We start from the raw sequence: 17,821 nt of genomic DNA on the forward strand, positions 1-17,821 counted from the left end.
AGAGACGGGATTATATCTCCAACAGGCAGCGGAGGACAAATCTGATTTCTTCCTCGGTGACTGACAAGTTTAACCCCCCAACCAGAACCGCCTGTGGAGGTTTATTGACGTGACACCTGATATTTTGCCCGAAGAGACTCAAATGAAGAGAAAGTAAAAGCTTAGTTTAGTGCACATTGACAGACGCAGGTGTCAAAAGTATTCACATTCTTTACTTAAGTAGTAGTACAGATATTTGAATGAAAAAATGTTCTAGTAAAAGTATTGATCAATCCATAAAATTGTATTTGTGTAGCACCTTTCAGCAACAAGGCGTTTCAAAATGCTTTACATCATAAAAACAGAAAAATACAAAGTCATAGAACAATTGAAATAATATTACATTGTGGCAAGTGCCATTGTTACACTTCAAATTGTTGATTAATATTTCATTGAAGAGTGATGTTTCAAAGGCGACGGGTGATCTTTTTGTCTCGATTCAAAGGCATGCAGTGTTTCAGCAGTTTTGCAGTATTCTGGAAGTTTCTTCCATATTTGCGGTGCATAGAACCTGAATTCTGCTCCTCCATGTCTGGTTCTGGTTCTGGCCTGTTCTGGTGCAGAGCAGGCCGGAGCCAGAAGACCTGAGAGGTCAACAACAGCATATCTTTAATGTATTGTGGCACAAGGCCGTTCAGTGATTTATAAACTAACAAAAGTACAGGTTGGACTGTTCTACTCAAGTAAAAGTAAAAATGTACGTACTTTTTCAAATCCACTTCAGTACAAAAAGTAGAAAGTAATTCCAGAACATAAAAAGACTTTCGATAAGTATTAAAATGTTTAAAATATTTAAAACCCCACCAGGTTATGGGTTGTTAATTTTTTTAAATAGGGATTTTTCTACACCAGGCTTGGGCTTATTATTTGCTTCAGTAAGTCAAATTAACAGTGAAACTTATATTACACAAAACTAATAAGAAATCTTTAAGATTTCAGAAAACGTGAAGATATTTTTTCATGAGGAAGACGTTATCCAACAGGCAACAAAAAGTTTAGTGGAAGGAAAAATGTGGTAGATAACATGGATGACTGCAGCATTTAGCGGATTGTGAAGCAACGCCCACTCATGGCCCATTCAGAAATGTGAGTTTCACATTTCTGAAATAAATTCTAATTCATTAGAAATGTACTTGAAGATTAGACCGTGATTTTAAAAGTTTTGTTTAAGTGGATAATTCAAAAAGAGAGAAAAAAGATGGGATCGTATTTAGCAGGTGTCGCTTTTGCAGTCATTAGCAACAACTCACCAGCAGGTGGCAGTGTCACACAGTGGCTTACACTCTATAAATCGGGTAAATGTTTTATGATGTCATTCATTTTTAGTACAAAAATTACTAGAAGGCCACAGTGGTGCCAGTGATTTTTCCATGTGATCACAGAACAAAAGAATAATAATAATAAAAAAACAGAACAATACTACAGGTGAGACCATTACAAATAAAACCATTAAAGAGAGATAAATTGCGTTTAAGTGACTAATTGGGGAAAATGAGGAGCAGATGTCCAGGTGTGTGATTATTAATTTCCTAAAAAGGTAACGAGTGAGCAGTAAAAGTGTCAACAAGGGTCTGAAATATTGACACTATGAAGGGATCACTTGTTTTACTTAATTAATTTCAGTTTATTTACATAGGGTCAAATCACAACAAATGTGATCTCAAGGATTTTTATAAAGCAAAAAGATCCAGTTTATATTAATAACAAAGACGGAAACAAATTCAAATACACTCATTCCAATTTGACCTTCGTTATAATATTTAATTAATACAGTATTACACCAGATACTGTAGAGAGTGATATGATTTACATGGGAGACAAATGATCTTAACGTTGGCTTAATCTAAAGATAAACTTTTATAGGTAGCAATAACACAAATACTTTCAGTCAAATTTAATTTATTTAGGTTCCACATTATTATTTTTGTGATTAATATAGATTAAATGTGTTTATCGGAAGAGCAAACTTTTATTATGATAAGTAATTAATAATTCATCAACTTTTTATGAATGGTGACAACGTTAGAACGAGATACAGTATTATTAAAAGTGACAGAGAAAAAGTGAAATACGCAAGAAAAATAAATATCTTTTATGTTGCTTTTAAACTTTTCTGTGGAAATTACTCTGTGTTCGGAAATAGCATTACTGATAAAGTAGTGTGACGCTAATCAGGCTGCCAGTCTGTTTGTTAAAATAATAAGTTTTTGATTATTTTATTAAATCCTAATTTATTATTATATCTTTTTTTTTAATGTCGGAAGTTATATAATTCAACTATTTCTAAAACAATAACCTAGCTATTCGTTTTTATATCGTGACATTTATCTTAGAGGGTGACAGGAATTATAACGGAAAGACGCACTTACTCAGAAACATGAATAATCGTTTTACGCATGCGCAGCAATGATCGCAACAGCGACTGCAACTATTTCCGATACCAACCGGAGCTTGGTTGTTTGAATTTCAAAATAAAAGCACAGATCGTAGTTTGAAACTTTGTAAAAGCACCCCACATCTTTCTGTGTTATTGTATGGTTTTCATTAAGCGTAGTAAGTTATTTTCAAACCCAATATTGATAGCAAAGCGAAAGCAGATGTGTGGGGTTTGAGTTCCTTGACCTTAATTTGAATTTTCCACCGGAAGTACGTGAGTTTCTTGCTCTTATTTGACTCGGCACAGGGGAGTAATTCAGAGAGTTTGAGGCGAGTACCGCTGCCAGGCACCGGTAAGTAAATAAGTCTTATTCTTTGTGATAATTTGAGCTTTTTAGGCATGTCGCTTAATGAAAAATGTGTTATTTTTCAGGATTACCAACCACTTCGGACTGTTAGCTCGTTTTTCCCACGGACAGACTCTCCTCTTAACAGCCAGTGACTGCCACACATACATTGAGTAATCCCTCAACAGCAACTCCACCATCGGATGAATCGGCTTTGTTTTCCGCCTTGTTGAACAGGTAATGTAAAGAAAGGTGGGGTGAGAGCAGAAAAGGTCTCTGGAGATGGTTAAATTAGTTTTTTTGAGGGATTAATTAGCGGTGATGGCAGTGAAGTTAGGGATGGTAGCAGTTAGCAGCAGGGAAGCTGACAGCAGCCGCAACCACGAGGGTCGTGTTAATGAGGCAATAAAATTAAACTTTAATGTTTGCCTTGTTTCTCAATAAAGCAGAGGGGAGTGGTTAGCGTTTACTCAGCATTCATTCATCATGGCTTATCATGGCTTATCATGGCTTATCATGGCTTATCATGGCTCATCATGGCTTCACTAACCCTGAATGCTTAGTGGAAGAAGAGCAGCTTTGGTATTTAAGAGAGTTTCCATTTGGAAATATCAGCGCTTTGACAAATGGTTTCCAGAAACTTGAAGAAATGTCAATGAAACCATAAAAGCTCCAGCTCACTGAAGGGGAAATTAAAAAAAAAAAAAAAAAAGCTTGTCGGGCACTTTAACCCTAATATTCCTGACACTTGCATTAAATGTACGTCCCAAAAAGGTTCTTTATTTCATTGTATGTGGGCTTGTCCTCAGTGTTAGCTTTTTGGAAGGATGTATTGATTGTGATTAGTCAGATGACTGGTGAAAAGGTTCCTTTAAAGCCTAAAATGTGCATCTTGAATATTTATCCTGAACCACAGAAAATTATAATTATCTTCTCAATGTTTGTTGATATAGATTTTTTGTAATAAAGGGGTTTCCGTTACCCTGAACACTATTTTGAAAAGTGAAGACAGAAAGAAACGTTTTTGTTTTGTTGCTCTTTGAGATGATTTGTACTTGCTACATTTCCTCACAAACTGGTCATTTCCTGGGGATTGAGCCCCCTTGTCTTTAAAGCCTGGTGACGCCCCTGGCACAACTCAAAGATGTGCATAATTGTAAAGTGGAAAGAAAATGGTTGGATTTTCAGATGTAAAAACCTTATTATTCAGGGTGATTGGTGTAAAATATGACTGGAATTGCTCAGAAGGTGTGCAATTCAAATATTGAATTGTTCTTGGGCGGGGGTAGAACTATGTACTTTGAAACTTTAACTTCATATTAAGCTTCATATCGGCTAAAGCGAAAACACAGATGTCTGATGTGTAGTAAATGCAACAGTAGCAGCAGCCAGTTGTTGATACATTTCCTATTGTGAAATTATAAACATTTGAACAGCAGCCTGGACTCTGGAAGGAAGTTAAAACTATTGAAACTTGATGTTCTTTTGCACTCGTCCATTTGTATAAAACAAACAAACAAAAGAAACGAAACGGAGTGCAACACTGTTTTCAATAGAAATCACAGCTAACTGGTCACACCTCTATTATTTGATCAAGCATTATTCAATAGCATAAAGCAAATTTCAAATCTTACTAATGCACTTTTTAAAATTTAATAAAATAAAATTAATGGTGGCTGTTCCTGCTCTTCCATCTCATGTTAGACCAACATGCCTGTCCTGTTTCTTTCCCTCTATCCTCACATCTTTTAATTTTTTTTTTATGCATTTGTTGCTGCCTTTTCACCAGGACCCGTTTGAAAAATAAGTTTTTAATCTAGATCAGTTTTTATCCTGGTAAAATAAAAAAACAAAACTCACTTGCTTAGCTAAAGCCTTTCCTCTGCCTACATCTCCCAGAATTCTGTGCGGTTCTGAATCGTATTCCATATATTGAATATTCAATCAGATGTATTATCTGTTATTGATCATGTCTCTTTTGCGATTATATATTATTGATTGATTTATTGTCCAGTCTCGGCGTGTTTTTATGCTGTAAAATGTGATTTATTTAATTTCTTTGGCCTTCTAGCTTTGCGGTTTCAGCCACTTTGCTTTGCGTTCGAACAATAAACATCGGGAGGACGAGGCATCTGGGGGACAGAGGAAGGATGTGCCTTTTCTGCTGACTTTGCGTTATCATCTGCATACGATCTGCAGGTTATCTGAGATGACGACTCAATTTGAGGACAAGCTGAGATGTCGGATTAAGGGATTATCTTTCCTAGCAGCTGTTAAATCTATCTGAAGCAAATTACTGCAACATTTTTACCCTAAATATCACCTCAGTGATGTAGCGTAATAGTCATTATGACCTGAAAAATGAGAAAACTTCAAATCGACTCCTTTTATTTCTTATTGGGAAGATGCTTAAACTTATCTGATGAATCCATCTCGGCTCTTGAATATAACAAACAGATATATTTAACAGATTAATCAGTTTTTATTTCACTTGCTTAAAGCGCAGACGGTTGAGCAGGACATCTTCACATTCCTGTTGTGAATTGCTTGTTCATGCAGAAAAGAAAGAAGGAAGGAGGAAAAAGCCTGATAAGCATTTTTTTTTCTTCTTTTAAACCAGACTCTCTGTTTTTTATGTGTATTTTACTCTCAAAGCCTCCAATTTTCTATAAATATATGTAGCCTTAAAGTTAAACACTATTATTTTAGTCCTGTTTACTATCTAAAGCTGTGGAGCTCTATTCAATTTAAATCCCATTCCTTTGCAAACAGAGCGCTGCTGGTTTGCGTATCTCCAACCCAGAATATAATCACTCAAATTGACTCCCAGGGAAAATATAAACAACCTTTTTATCACAGACACTTTAGGGTCAAATGGTAGACCTTTGTTTTGTTTGTGTGAGAATGTATCCAGTCTGGGGTTTCTGCAACGGAGAGAAAAGTCTCTCTTTTTTTTTTTTTTTCTTTGCACAATTTGTTGCAGCCACACCCTGAAACTGTCACTCAATGGGAGTGCTCTCAGGGGAGCCTAAAGAAAGGCTGGACTGTCATGACTCAATTTTCTTGCATTGTGTATTTTAAAGCCTTGTTATTATAGCATTAGTGGTGAATTAGTGCTAAAAATGAAAATTTTTGTCTCTTTGTTCGTTCTGTTCACGGCTCAATGACGGTGAAACAGTTTGATTGTTATACATTAGTCAGCGCTGGATGTTTGGATTTATTATCCGATTACTGCTGATATTTAAGACTTGGCTGATCAATATGCTTCTTAATGCTTTGCTCTCATGCTGATTAAACCCACAGATTTGCTAAAAGCATTATAATATTGTTTTCTGCATAAAAATAACCATGTCAGTTTTTTTTTAAACATGCAGTTACTTGCAGACATTTTTTCCACTTTTGTTGTTTCACAACTAATTTTAATTAGTTGCAGCCCTAAATGAAATTATGATTAGTAATTGATTTATTCTGACAGTTAATTGGATTAAAAAATGGGCTACAAATTTTTCATTTAACCACTTCAGTGTTTTTTTTTATATATATAAAATTAGAGATGCATTAAAAGGTGCAAATACATTTTTTAAATAAGAAAAACATTTTTTTGTCTAAATTGCAATAACACAGAATTTCTTTAGTAAAGTTGACACGGATAAAGCTTAAACTTATCTACTTGGTGTTTTGACTAAAATATATTTACAGTTTTTTCAGTAAATTTCCTTTTTTGCATCTATATACGCTAGTTGATAATTAATCAATTCCTATTCCAACAATCTATTCATCAGGATGAATGCAAATTGTTTCAGTACTAATTTTAATTAGTATTTTAATGTGGTAAACATAAAGGAAGTAGAAGAGAAATTATGCATGCATGTTGTTTTTTAATTCATTGATTTTGTTTACTCCAGCTCACTCAGACTGGTTTGAGAACATTAGTCATCAATTTTCAAGTCCTTCTCTGGACTTTGACTGGGCCATTCTAGCATAAATATGCTTTAATCTACATGATTATGGCTAAATTCTGGTGTTCTGCTTGTTTTGGTTGTCCCTGCTGCAACAGGTAAACTAATGGCTGAATTACTGTATCGGTATGTTGTCGATCTTTGCAGAGGTAGAGAGGAATGTGTTTCTGCAACACGCAGCATTTTCCATAAAGGCCAAAACGTTTGTCTCCTCAGAACAGAGGATCTTTTTCTTTTTTCTGTGTCCCCTACATGAGTTCCCCTGGAGGGCTCCATATATATGCACTCATACAACACATCCAAGCATTTGCATTACACCACTGATACTGACATCCACAATCCATTGTTGTTTTTGTTAATAAATATCCCTTTTTATGTACTTTAACAACTGCATGGTCTCCCGTTTTGTTATGACTTTGACCCAGTCGTAACACCTTCTTTAAACCTCTATAAAACATTATCCTTGAGATGTCTCCTGTGTTCCTTTGCCTTAATTTATAGCAAAGGACTGGAAGGACAAACTTGTTTTTCCTTGTACTTGTTTTTTTACAACTTGGGCAGCACAAAACAGGAGATCTAAATGAAGTCACATTAGTACTGGTTTCTGTGTTTTTAGGGGTCGAGACGGAGATCATTAACTAAGCTTTAGTTTCTTCCCCGCTTCATTGACCACAGTGACTGCTTTGCACCATCAAAACTCTCTCCAAGCTTTTCTGTGTTTTGATTAAATGACTCAGCAAAAATCTGTTGAAGACTTTGCTGTTTTGCAGTTGCATTCATTCATGCAACAACGGTTAAATATGCCAAGTAAGGGCATGTATGACGTGAAGTTTACTACCCATGAAACTAAAGATGACCCATTATGCTTCCCTGAACGGTTAGGATCGGTCTATACAAAACATGTTCATTATATTTTTTGTTTTGCACAAAATTATTCTTAGATAATGAGATTTTAGTCTAAGTTCGGACTCTGTTGAGCTCCTTTCAGAATGAAATGTTTTGGGGCCTCTTGTCACTTTAAATCCAAATAAGCTGCTGACCACACCCCCTGCCCCCAACTCAACATGTACACTCGCATGTGAAAATGGCTGCAAACAGATGCACAATTATACAACCGTACATCTTTGAAAAGCAGAAGTAGAGCCTCCTGCACAACCAACAAAAATGTAGCAAGTGGTTTCTGGTAACTCAAACAAAACTTGTCTTTTCCAGTAGCACATACAGCAGTAAAACTAGCTGACTAAATGTTCTGGAGCTCAGCTTGGGTTGCTAGGCAACAGGCTGGGGTTGCTAGGTATCGGCGGAGAGCCTGGCAAAACAGCTAATTTTCCTGACACAAAAATACATTAACTTGTTGCCAGAAAATGCCTTTTTTTCCTTTTTTTTAAATAAACACTTGGTCAGTTTTTAGAAGCAGCTGAGACCAAAATTGAAGTATTAAAAAAATGGGCAAAATGTGAGTTTTGCATAATGCATTCCGTTTAAATATTAAGATAATTTGGATAACTCCAGGTTTGAATGGTAACCATAAATTACTTTTTAAAAATATTTTTATTTTCTCCAGCTTAACAGCTGAGTGTGGTGACTGGAAACAACAAAAAATATAATTTCCCGATCAGTGAATGTGGCACTTACCAGGTCTCGGTAATATCACTCTTCAGTGTGGCCGCAATTACTGAGCGAAGATGATTCAAAGTTGCCACACTGGGGGGAAAAAAATGACACAGAAGATATTCAGAATATAATAAATGTTGAATAGTTTTATTGTTTTAAATAATTCTAGGGGAATCAGAATTGGTTAATTAAAAACAATGACTCTTTATAAAATTGTAATAACTACACTTCTAATCATGCAATCCTAATTAAACAGATGACTTCTGATTATGTTTTCATCTTTGTAGAAAAGGGAAAAAAAACAGCTTCATTGCATAATAAAATTCCTAGCTTAAATCCCGTCATCTCCCAAATGACAGGTGCCGTCTTAGCCGCTGCAGCTCGACGCCCTGATGGGACAAAGAGCGAGATAAAGATGGCCGCAGACTGACTGAGCAGCTGTTGGCTCTGAGATTCACAGACAGAAAACAGTCATGGTGAAGAGCAGGGAGCCACCAAACCCTGAGTGAAGGCGATGCGTCCCTGAGCAGAGAGTTGGACATGTCTGAGTGTTGAAAGGAAGGAAAAGGAAGTTTCCGGGTGACTTTTAAACTGTTGGGTTATTTTAGGCCAAAAACGCTCTGAGGCAAATGAACGGAAGATGCAGATAATCCCAGAGAGCAGGTGTGCAACAATATAAAGCTAATCTGGTCACATGGGAAGTGACTGGGTGAGGGTAATTAACATATCAGATGAAATTTAATATGCAATTTTAATTTTCTTTTATGCACCAATGGTTTCTTCTGTTTGGTTTGTCTTAGGGTTGGGCGATAGACATTTGTTTTTTTATCTATTGAATTTTTGACTTTTGAAGATGTAATTTTTGGAATTTCTATTTTTTATTTATTTATTTATTTAATCAATGCACTCCTTGTGTTTCTATAGGCCGCTATCTTGTCTGACAAGATGGCGGCCCTGTCAAACATCTTGTCAAACAAGACAAGATGTTTGAATTTAGATCAACTCTTTGACGGAATATTAGGGCTAGTCTACGAATTTTTAAATATATTTCTTTTTATTAGAAGAATAAAGTCATAATATCGGGAAAATAAGCAGTAATATGCGAACTAAAACACAGAAAATAACTAAAATGTTAACTTGTGAGGTGGTACTTTAGTGTAAGTTTAACTACAAATATTTCATTTTTGAAAAATTAGCATCAAATTATTAGTAGTAGCAGAACTCTGACACTATTGAGCAAATACCAGTCTATTCTGAAAGAATAGAAAGTTTATTTTTCTCAACAAAATTACGTTTTCCTTGTAACTTAAAAATCACATCTTTATTCTGCTAATATTGTGACTACGTTTTCATAAGTAAACAAACTCTCATAGCTTGACTGTTGTGCAACGTTCAAAAGGACAAATAAAATGTTGTGTGTGTATATGTATATATATATATTACAAGAAAAAGCAAAAAAAAAAAAGATTTTAAATAATTTATGGTATGGGGGAAAAAAATGTTCTTGAGGCATATCGCCCAGCCCGAGTCTGTCCTCAGCTGAACCACATTCGTTTCCCCCCATTTAATTCTTGATCCTCAGTTTGGCTTGTTGAGCTTTGATTTTCCTTCTATGTTTGAAATGAGAAAGAATAACAGGAAGCTCAAGGAAGCCCTAGCAAAATGTGTTGACACTTAAGATAAAAGCCAGAAAAACTAAAAGTGGCGTACTATTCTTTAGAAGTTCAAGTCAAACTTTTAATTTTAGGTTTTTGTTTCAGTAGTAAGTTTGGAGGAATGCATAGAAGGGTTTGGATCAAATACGGTATCATGCCCTCTAAAATTTGGTTCCACAACCATCAATCTACATAAAACTTTGCAAAAGACGCAAGAATGTTCTGGTTAGTATAAACTAAGTGTATCATTTGTTGACTAATTAAATTATGCAAACTGAAGTCACAACTCTTTAAATAGCTGACCATGGTGGATGATGCTATTATCAGCTCAGTGTTTGGACTGAGGGGAGCTCCGCACTTTGAGGTCTGCTTTGTGGCTTTTAGGTGATTGTGGCTTTGAATTCATTTCTTCCCACCCCCCGCAAGACATTCATGTGACTCCACATTGAGCCTACGTCCCCGGGGACAAACAATCATGTCTCGCATAGACTCCTACTGCGGCTGTTCGACTTTTATAAAAGCCGATGTGGAATGCAGAGCTTGATTATTTGGCACACATGGAGAAGGAAAAATGTTTAGATCACAGGATTGTTCTTTGTCCGCTGGGAAACGCTGTTAATCTGGTGGCTTTTGAGACTTTAGGAGTGACTCTGTAACAGTGTTGATTCTTTGTAGACATTGTTTTATGTTTTGTCAAATGCAATTGATGCTAGATTTATAAATACGATGTGCTAACATCTGATTGACTGATATTTCTGTAGACAAATAAAACAGTAGTTGATTCTATCAGCTATTGTTAATTATTCTGGGAAAGTCTTTAAAGTTTTGAGCATTTAAGAAAAAGCGTTACAGGGGACGTATTATCAAAAATTCTAAATTTTCATGTTTCTGTACTTCCGTTTGTGTCTCAACTGCTTATGAAAAACCCTAAACATTTTAATAAAACCATCCAGCTGTTTTTTTGGCAATACGTTCAGCATTTTAAACTGGCTCTTGTTATGAAAGAAGGAGAAAAGTGATCTACCTGGTTTGACTATTCTCAGTCCTGATGGCTTCACCATTTATTTTCAGTTGGTGACTAAACCAAGGCTTTTTGTTACACTTCTTGTTGCCCTACATCTCTTTACAAAAACATTTTCCACACCGTTGGGTCACCTGTCTGCTTCATCTTTGATGCCTTATCTGGTTTCTTGTCTGGGCAGGAGAATGTAGTCATTTCTGTTCTGAGAATAGACCCAGTACTTCCTTGAAAACGCTCCATATGATTCACATGTGAACTTTGCAACAATTTTAAATGACTTCAATATTTTTAAGGAATATTGAGGCTTTTTTTTATTTTTGAATCTTTTTTTATATCACTAAAAATATGAAATGTAAGCAATGGCAAGTTTTTTTTGTTTTTTTTTTCTTTTTAAACCACACTTTATTTAAACAGTATTTCCTGAATGTCCATCTTGTTCATTTACTTATCAAATTAAAAAGGATACCCTATTTGACCCTTTTTCTGTTTAAATCATGTCTATCGTTCTAGATAAATGTGTGAAATTATTTTTAATAGCAAGCAAACAGAAGAGACTGTTATGTTTCCTTCAACATAAATAGATGAAGTGACATATAAGCTAATTGAAGTCGTAACATTAGCAGTAGTAGTAATTTTGAGAATGACAACATGGAAGGAAAAACAATTTAAACTGAGGAATGTTGAGTATTTTGTGAAATTGTACTTTATTGGTTTTAATAATAGAACGTACTTTGATGCTGATGTGTGAAAAGATCAGAAATAGGACTTTGAAACGATTATGAAAACATCTGTCCATTTCAAAAGAATCACACAGACTAGCAGGTTTATTAGCAGAAAACAACTTTAGACAGTTGTGGAAAATGCAGATTCTGTGAACTTCCTATTTTAAGATATTAAGTCATAAGTCACAGATTGGAACTTTTTTACAAAGTTCCTCTGGTAAGATTGTCTTTATTCTGCTAATATAAGATTATAATTTTATTATCATAATTTAAAGTATCTCTCCAGACCCTAATACTCCATCGTACACACTTCATGTAGATTAAAATGCCCAAAAAGTGACAGATTGTTGGACGCACAGAAACAGAAGTTGCAAAAAGGTCTCAATTGTTGCAGTATTTCCTAATGTTGTCACAATCACATGATTTTGTAACTTCTGGCAATAAGCCAGTCTTTTACACTCATCGCAAACTTGATCTGGATGCAAATGAAACGGTGACTTATATCATCTTTGTTTTGTTTTATGGAGCGCTGCTCACACCTTTTTGTAAACTCGGCTCCATAGCTTCCTGTCTCGGCAGCTTTTTTTTTTAAATTGGTGAATCGATCAACCAGAGCTCAGAATCGGCTAATTTTGCCTTGATCAGCTCAGATCTGTGATTTTTATTTTTTTTTATTATTTTTTTTTTCAGGGGGCTTTTTCATATATTCATTAAATGGATCAACAATAAAACTTCTTACATTTCTCATCTTTTTTTAATCTTAAGGATAAAATAATGGGCCAAGAGAAGCGACTCTGTCTTCCATCGCTGTTTGCGGATTTCAATCAAGTTTATCCGTTTAGTGCATTTCATCAACAAGGCAGTTCAAAGTGATTTACGTCATAAAAACATAACAAATACAGTCAACAATTGCAAAAACCAGTAACGGACGTTAAATTTCATCATTTAGTCGTTAGTCGATATGCCGGCGTACCAGAAATAAGTAAATACGTTTCCACATTGTGACTTTTGTACGTGTAAAAGGGGGAGAAAAAGTGGCAATTAAATGCATTTAGATTTTACTCTGTTACAAATTTTATGCAACTAATGATTGTGTTATAGTCCCGGCCCTATTTTAAATATAATTTTGTAAATAAATAGAGGATCAGCTTGTCCTACATTTCCTATGCAGAAATAACAATGGAGCTGCTGGTATGTTGAAGTTTACTGATTGCAAAGTTCTCAACACCATTTTTATTTGTTTTAACCGAAGAACATGGAGATGGGAAAACTAGTTTCCATTTTTTGTTAAGCAATAAGAAAATATTGTAATAGATACACAGTTCTGAAGTTGTTCCAAACATTTACAGGCTGCTAATAAACCTCTTCTTTGAGGTTGAAAAATTAATAGTTTGGGTTGGATTTCCTCCATCAGCTCCAGCTTGTGTATCAGACACATATCAGACTCCGTCTGCCTGAGCAGCAGCTTCTGACTCAGTGCTGAATGGAGTCACATGGCAGCTTGTCAGCAGGCTGGAAGAGGAAACATAATCCCAAGGAGGAAGGTTGTGTTATCAGTCCCAGCCTGTAGCTCTGACGGTGCGCACCGGACTGCATGCGATCAGCGAGACGCCGCATGCTAATAACAGAATTTTTTTTTTTTTGTCCCTATATTTTAATTTCTGTTGCATTTTGCCCTTTTTTGTTTGCGTTCATCCTGCAGTCTGACCAGCTCCTTTCACAGCAGAGGTCAGAATAAACTAGAATGTCTGCGGTGGCTTCCATGCAGTAAGCACACTGAGGTATTTATACTGTTATTGATGCGTTTTGTGTTTCCAAGTCATTTCTATTATCTTAAGTTGACCTTGCGTCACATTCCTTCTGCTTTTTCTTCTCTGATTATGTTTGAATTTTGATTAATCATTCATCTGGTGACGGTTCTCTCTGGGTTTACCTAATGAATCATAAGTTTGTTTTCTTTCCTGTTTTTTATCCCGGCTTCCTAATATCCAGTAGAGTTGAGGTGAGTGCTGAGTCGGGCTTGTAGCTTTATATCTGACCAAAATGTAAACAAGTACTGATAAACTCCACAAATTAGGGAAAAAAACTCAAAACACCGCCACTAAAATAGCTTCAGTTGCAAAAACATTCTCTAATTGACCTAAAAAAATAAATCTGCTGTTTAAATGATGTATATCTTGAAGATAAGTGGTTTCTAAGTCAATTAGTCTGCTATTTAATTAGTGTTATGGTAGGAAATGTTGCATTTAATGGTTCCACATAAAACCCAAAGGACAAATTATGTCTCACTTTAAACTGTCTCAGCAACAATTAAAACAAATTCTTCAAAAGGCAAAACCAAAAAACATCCTTAGTCTGCAGGACAAATCCAAATTAAGTCCTCAGTCTTGTTTTTATGAGGATCTAAACTTTTTATTTCTTCCCTCTCATTGTCCTGCTTTTTATAAGTAAAGGCCTGTATTTGTTGAGTTTTGAACTTTGCGATCAAGAGTCTATTTCTAGTGAAAAGCAGTTTTTTTTATTGGCATAATTTTCATGTTATTGAGTTGTTCTTTAATTATGCATTCTTGTCGGATTGAACTGGCACAGAACTGTGCAATCTGCGGCCGGCGCTCGCGTGTTGGGCTGCAGACTGAAGCCGTGCCTGGTCAGGGCGTCTTCACCGGAACGCCGGCTTAAGACGCGTGCAACGGCTTGTCTGGAGTTCAAGCCAGGCTCATGACCTCCGTCCAGCCATCTGACCGCTGTGCTTTTTCTTATCCTTTTCCTGAGACGTAACACGGGAGTCTAAAGTTTCTGGTTTTACTAATACAATTTGAGGCGTAAGATTTCCGACTGCAGACAGAAAACCTAACTCGTCAAAGCATGAGGCAGGAAGGAAGGTGCATACCAACAAACTGGCATCAAAATTTTCACAACTTGGATTCACTGCACATTTAACAGTCCAGTTCTTATTTGCTAGAGCTTGATGCTTTTGGATGTTCTTTTTTTGGTCCATAACTAGCTTAACAAAGTCAGGGATTTCCTTGAAGTAAACAGATTTTGTCACAATCTTCACATTATTTCTTCCTTCCACTGATCTTTTTAGCAAACCCAGGCACTTGTGGGTTGTATTGATGACGGTCTGAACATTGCAACATTGCATGATTACGTAAACAGTAACATGACCCTAACTTTTCTAGTTAAAAATAAATTTTTAAAATGGGTCTAAAGTGGTTATCTAATTTTCAGAGAACTTTTGTGTTTTTATTCACTGTAAGGCATGATCAACAAAATTATGAAAAAAGAAATGGTTGATTATGTTTTGGTGAGACATTAATCCGTATGAGGTTTTACTTTCGGATAATAAGTGGGCATTTCTACAGCTTTTAGACATGACATTTTTTGTTTCAGCTTTGAAATTGGCTGATAACTTAAAAAAAATGTATTTACCTTTTAAAATGTAAATTTTATTTTATTTTTTTTAGATATATTCTGTAAATGCTCATACAAAGTCACATTCCTGCTCTGTTCTTTAAGAAAACCTTCATTTGTATTCCCAGTAGCCAATAAGGAAATTAATAACACAATCAATTTGCTGTTGTTTTTGAGTAGCAACACTATATGAAAGATATTCGAGCAGCTCGGTCTCTGATATGCTAACCTGTTTGCATTTTGCAGATCTTTAACTTCAATGTAAACTCCTGGTTTGATGGGTTACAACAAAGTACATTTGAAGCTGCTGCTGTCTTCACAATCCAAGGACTTTTCAAGGAGAATTTGGAGAGGAAATGGGGAAAGAGTTAAGGTTGTTTTGGTTTGACCATAATCACAAACGAGTTCAGTCTGGTAAACCCTGTGGGAGCCCAGCTAAAACAAAAGTCTCCCGGATAGAAATCCTTGTAGATCGTACTAATCAGATTTTATTTGTGGCTTTAAGGTTCTTGGCTCCTTTTTCACTTTGTGTTCTCATGACCTTATCATTTCATATCAGTTTATTTTTTCTTGGTATTGCTGTTTGTTTGTTTTTTTATGATAAATTATAGATAAATGTGTTAAGAATATCCTCCGATCAGACAAGCTCAAGATTTTTCAACACCTGAGGTCATTGTACTTGTGAATAATCAACAATCCTGGATGGTTGTGATCACTTAAATCTGTACCTGAGAACAGTGATGATGAAAATTTTGAGTATTTCTTAAAATCTTCAAGAGTGTTTTTCTCCACTCTCCAAAAAGGGAGGTCTACATTTCATTCCCTCAGATTTCCTCTGGGGTTGTGTGACTTTTATTAATATAATTGAATGAAATCTCTGTAAAACATTGATGGGTGGCGTAGTTTAAAGGAGACCTATGATGCAAAATTAATGTTTTGCAAATTTTTATGGATCTCAATTGCTTCTAAAAACAACGCAAGCGCTTAAACTATATATATCCAACCATTTTTGTTTTTTTGGTGTCTGGAAAATGAGCCATTTCAAAAACATCTTGATAACTCACTATTGACGGGCACTGCGCCGTTACCTAGCAACCTAAGCTGAGCTCCAGCATGTTTGGTCTGTAAAACCGGACCGCCGTACTTCCATTCACTCTCCAACCTCACTCATTTGCACGTTTTGTCGTCTTTGCTTTAACTTGATGTTTTACTTTAATCGGCTGGATTTCTGAGCTTGCAAATGTGAACTCCTTGGTTTCATTTTTTTAACTTGAATGTAAATTATGAAGATCCATAGCTCTCAAAACAAATGATTCAGAGAGTTTTAAGTGTTTTAAGAATTTAGCTCGTCGTCTTTAACTATATCTGTCATCTTTAACTATATCTATTGTGTTGTATTTATACAACACAATATAGATATTTTCTGAAGATTGTTAACTTGCCATTCAATCTATGACTTTATATCTTAAAATAGGAAGTCCACAGAATCTGCATTTTCCACAACTGTCTAAAGTTACTTCTTTATGTACTTGTGATTTTTTTACTCATGTATGCCCTTCTCTTTCTGTTCTGTCAAATGTGACCGATCCAAGAAGAAATTTCAGATTTTAAAACTCCTCAGAGGCCTGACTCTGATGCAGTTACCTCCTTCCTGTTTTCAAACTTGCTTCCTCTCAGAAACGAGGTTTTTCCCCAAACCGTTTATTGCCCTTTCTAAATCTAGCACGGAAAAGTTTGGAAGTTTGAGGGGAAAATCTGGTTTTGTAAGGTACAGGGCTTCTGCAAAGACGTGTCCAACTACTCGACTCGTGTCGTTATTCGCTGTCGGCACTCATCAATGTCTCTGTTCTTTGAAGCTGTTGCACAAGAAGCAGTCAGTACTTTTTAAATCAGCCGACTGAAAGCCGCAATGAACCAGGTAGAAACATTTAAATCAGTTTTTCTTTTTTTTTCTTTTTTTTTACTCTCTTGGAGGATGATGATGATTTCACGTGTTATTGTTATTGCCTCTGATCGTTGTTATCCTAGCGGTGTTATTGCAGACTTGCCCTGAGGTAGATAAACGGGTTCCCAGGGCTTTTACCCAGGATCCCAGGGTTTGGTAACTTTATCCCTGTGTAGGGAGCTCTGTCTTTTCCAGAGTGGTGAGGTCTAGGTTTACTGAGAAAGTAATCTTTAAGCACATCCAAGCTCAAACACTTTCTCTTTTTGAATCTGTCACCTTTTTATCTTGTGAACTGCAGTGCAGGAATTGGCACATTGGTTGGAGTTTCTTTACATATTAGTGCTTTAATGCCTCTTTTTCAACCCGTCAGTCATTTAGGTCATTAATATGATTGTGTTCAGACACCAGGAAGGTTTATAAGATCTCTAATTGCTGCTGTAAATATGCAACACCCGCTTTAGTAGACTGGAAATGCAAAGAAAGGAGTCCAATCCTTTGCGCTTGGACTGTAGGAATACGATTATTGATGTTGCTAGTGAGATACTTCAGAGTTTCTGAAGGTGGACATTGGAAGAAGCATTATCTGCTACTTATCAATGGTTTCTCTGCACAGTAGCACTGTTATCTTGGTCTTATCTGACTAAATGCTTAATTACCTTATAAAGTATTTGAAAACTGGTACAAGGCCTGCAATAAATGGCTTAGATTTGTATTTAGATTGGAATTGAA

The 17,821-nt window shown here is 35.8% G+C and overlaps 1 protein-coding gene across 3 annotated transcripts in view; it reads left to right on the top strand.

The window, feature by feature from the left end:
- Positions 1 to 2,561: 2,561 nt before the first annotated feature.
- The window catches only part of slc4a2b (solute carrier family 4 member 2b), a 47,973-nt gene continuing 32,713 nt past the window's right edge, over positions 2,562 to 17,821 (top strand). Inside the window, exons 1-2 of one of the 3 annotated variants that reach the window (XM_032551012.1) lie at positions 2,562 to 2,768; positions 2,849 to 2,999. The gene's annotated coding sequence lies outside the window, so the exon portion shown is untranslated. Of the gene's footprint in view, positions 2,769 to 2,848; positions 3,000 to 13,285; positions 13,515 to 17,821 lie in introns of those variants that run through there. The other 2 variants (XM_032551010.1, XM_032551011.1) reach the window with 2 other exon arrangements.

The sequence above is a fragment of the Xiphophorus hellerii genome, chromosome 21 (assembly GCF_003331165.1).
Source record: "Xiphophorus hellerii strain 12219 chromosome 21, Xiphophorus_hellerii-4.1, whole genome shotgun sequence".
NCBI lineage: Eukaryota > Metazoa > Chordata > Actinopteri > Cyprinodontiformes > Poeciliidae > Xiphophorus > Xiphophorus hellerii.